Below are 3,746 nucleotides of genomic sequence, written 5' to 3'. Positions count from 1 at the left end.
ATCATATCAGCATGTTTAGATTCCATTCCATGGATTTCTGAGATGATGTAATTTAATTTTGCAGTGTTGATATTTACAACATTCTAGAAATGACATTCATCATCATAATTTGAACTTAAAATGAAATATCTCAGGTAATTAAAAATATATGGTCAGGCTGGCATGGTGGTGTGTGCCTGTAACCCCAGCAACTTGGGAGGCTGAGGCAGGAGGATCACAAATTCAAAGGCAGCCTGAGTACCTTAGTGAGATCCTGTCTCAAAATAAATAATAAAAAGGGCTGATGATGTGACTCACTGGTTAAGGGCCCCTGGGTTCTATCCTTGGTACCAAAAAAAGAAAAAGAAAAAAATGCATAGATGAGTATTTTTTCAAAACATTTTTAGGAAGGACATTAATCTTGTTCAGTGTTTTCTAAATGCCATCTTTCACCAATTGGTGGTGAAATGAAAAATACATTTTACTACTGAGCATTTTGCTAGTATCCCTAGAGCCCTAGAAAATTTTTTATGAAATTAAATGTGTTCAATTTAAACAAAGTGCTCATATTCCAAAAGTTATATCCTCTCTGATGTTTTTAGACTTAAGCTGTTTTTTTTTTTTAATCGTGATGTGAATGGATGTTATCTTTAAAGTGCTCTTAATTGCTCTCCAAAATGTTTAAGAATTCTTTTTGTTAACTCACAAATTCAGGCCCCTCAGAGAACCTAATGAAATGTAAAATGGAATATTTTTTAAAACAGAATGTTTTGGAATTATTAAGGAATAGAGAGCCAATTTACCACCTCATTTAATGGATGAAGCAAGCAATTTAAAGTTTCTTTTTTGTTGTTTGTTTCTGCTGTGCCAAATATTAGGATTTAATTTATAAATTGTCCTAACTCTCAAGAAATTTACATTCCATTAAGGGAGGAAAATATTCAAATTAGTAACTATAGAAGTTAACTGTTGATAGAAATATGAAAATTTTCTATGGAATTGCGACTGTGGCTGATTTGAAAAATCAAATTGAAAGATAGTCTTTAAGCAGGATTTTGAGATAAAAATGAAATTTATCCACAAAAGTAAAGAAATCTTCAATTTAGCGAGACCATCTCAAAATAAAAAATCAAAAAAGGCTGGGGATATAGCTCAGAGGTAAAACACCTCTGGGTTCAATCACCAGAACAACAACAACAAAAAAAAAAAAAGTAAGGAATTCTTAAGGAGTTAAGTGTATTTGGACTATAAGAAAAATGCTTAAAGTGAGATTTGAGAAAGGAAGAGTGATCAATATAAAGTGATCAATAAAGGAGTTTGGATTTTTATCTTGGTGAACAACGGGGAAAATGAAAGATTTTTAAAGGAATGACTAAAGCAGATACTTCTTAACATCAGTTTTCTTCATTCTCATTATATGCTCATCAATCAACCAGTCTTTAATTTGTCCTCTATGTCTATTCAACCACTAGAGAGAAATTCCCTTTGAAAACAAGGTATGTTACCTTGCCAAATTTGATCTATTAAAAGGTAATTTAAATGCCAGGTATGGTGGCACACAGCTATAATCCCAGAAACTCAGAAATTCAGGAAGGAGATAGCAAGTTCTAGGCCAACCTCACTCAGTTTAGTGAGGCACTCAACGACTCAGTGAGGCCCTGTTTCAAAATAAAAAGGAATGGTGTTATAGCTCAGTGGTAAAGTGCTCCTGGATTCAATCCCTAGTACTGGGGGGTGGCAGGGTGTAAGGTCCTTAATATAACCAGAAATAAAGTTGAAGCTTTTCCAAACATTTATGATCAATCAACATAAAATTTCCCTGAAATACTAAGACAATAATACTCTGGCTCAGCAAGACCTGTAAAGAACAAATGTGCAGTTACACCTCTGTTCACAAAAGGGCAAGCCAGATAGCATGGGTGGAAAAGGAAAAATTCCTAAGTACCTTTGGCTCAAAGTAGTTGTACTAGTTGGAATGAATCAGTACTATAGTATTACTCCAATAAGGCCATTACTATAGTAAGTTTATATCAGTGAGTCATTAGTCTTATCTGTTTCACAACGACAATCAACAAGTGAGGCAGGTGTGTTATTTTCCTGTAGGTGAAATGAGAAGTCATTATTTTGGCTTGGTATGTTTCTTGATGGAGCTATCTTTTCCTGGGCCAGTCAGAGTTGTACACTGCAAAGTTATTATGCCTCGTTGGTCAGTGGAATAATTAGGTTCATTAAACAAGTACAATTCAGGTATAACCTACTTTTTTCTTCTGTTTAAGTAACCCGACCTAACAACTGTGGGCTTCTGTGGTTGACTCAAATGTTTCAGGATTTTCAGGTTTGCTCCACAGACTAAAATGCTCATATGCTCCATGTTACTTTAGTTAACACATTTACATCCCCAAATGATGAGCTCCAGTCACACTGTCACGTAGTTCTACTGTAGAGATAGTATTTGTATTGTGAAGCCATTGGCAAATTGCTTAAATTTCCTCATTTGTAAAATGGAACTAGTAAGAAAATAGTAGTAACCTCATAAACTTGTTGTGAAGATTTAATGAGCTAATGTAGTTAAAGCACTTAGCACAGTGCCTGGTAAATAAACCAACAGATTAATTTCTTCATATTCATTTTTGAATATTCATATTCAAATACTTTATATTTGTCAGGTACTGCAGAAAAAATGGTAAGCAAGAATAAACAGTCCAGATGATAGATATGCTAATTGCAATCTGGTCATTACACATTGTACAAACATATTGAAAGATCATACTGTAATCCATGAATCTATATAATGATTATGTGTCAAACATTTTTTAAAAATAAGAATGGACATAGTTCTCATAAAGCTTATAATCTAATGGAGGAGGTTGACAATCACAACAACAACTGTAAAAGAAAGCAGAAGGGAAGGATGTGGAGGGAAAAGGGAAAGAATGTGGCACTTTGGGAGCTTGTTATAGAAATATCTGAGGATGTTCAGAGAATACTTCCCTGGAACAAAACTCTCAAGCTGAATGATGATGAGGAGTAAACCAGGTGAAGTTGAGAAGAAAGATGGCTTTCCAGCCTGTGCAATGCCTGCAGAGGAATGGGTCATCACAGGATTGAAGGATGAAAAGCAAGCCCAAACAGTTGGAGCTATTGGTGGGCGGGGGGGGGGGGGGAGCAGAATGTAAGATAGGGTGTGTGTGAAAAGAAGTGGGTGGGATCCATGGTGCAGGACCCTGTGGCAGTTTAAAGTTTTTTTGTAAAAAAATTTTATAGAGTCCTTATTTGATAAGAACAATGGGAAACTAAAAAAATAAAAAGAAAGAAAAGGAAAAAAAATAACAATGGGAAGCTTCTGAAGGTTTGAATGAAGTAGGGAGAAGAGACAGAATGAAGTACCACGATCACATTGGGATTTTGACATCATCATTGTTGCAAAGAATGATTGAGAAGAGACACTGAGCATATAGAGGCTATTACAAGACATGATAAAAAGCTTTAATTGGCTGATAATGCTAAAAGTGAGAGACTGAACAAATTCAAGAGCTATTTAGGAGGGAAATTTATAGAAGTCAGTGATGGATTTAAAAATAACAGTGTTAAGGAATGGTGTGACAGTGTGTACAACCAGAGATATGAAAAATTGTGCTCTATATGTATAATATGAATTGTAATGCATTCTGCTGTCATATATAACAAATTACAATAATAAAAAAAAGAACTGTTTTAATAACTCCCAGGTTTCTGGCACCATTCACAGAGACTACTGACATTAGAAC

Source organism: Callospermophilus lateralis, chromosome 16, assembly GCF_048772815.1.
Source record: "Callospermophilus lateralis isolate mCalLat2 chromosome 16, mCalLat2.hap1, whole genome shotgun sequence".
NCBI lineage: Eukaryota > Metazoa > Chordata > Mammalia > Rodentia > Sciuridae > Callospermophilus > Callospermophilus lateralis.
The sequence above is the reverse complement of the archived record's forward strand: the minus strand, read 5'-3'. Positions refer to the sequence as shown.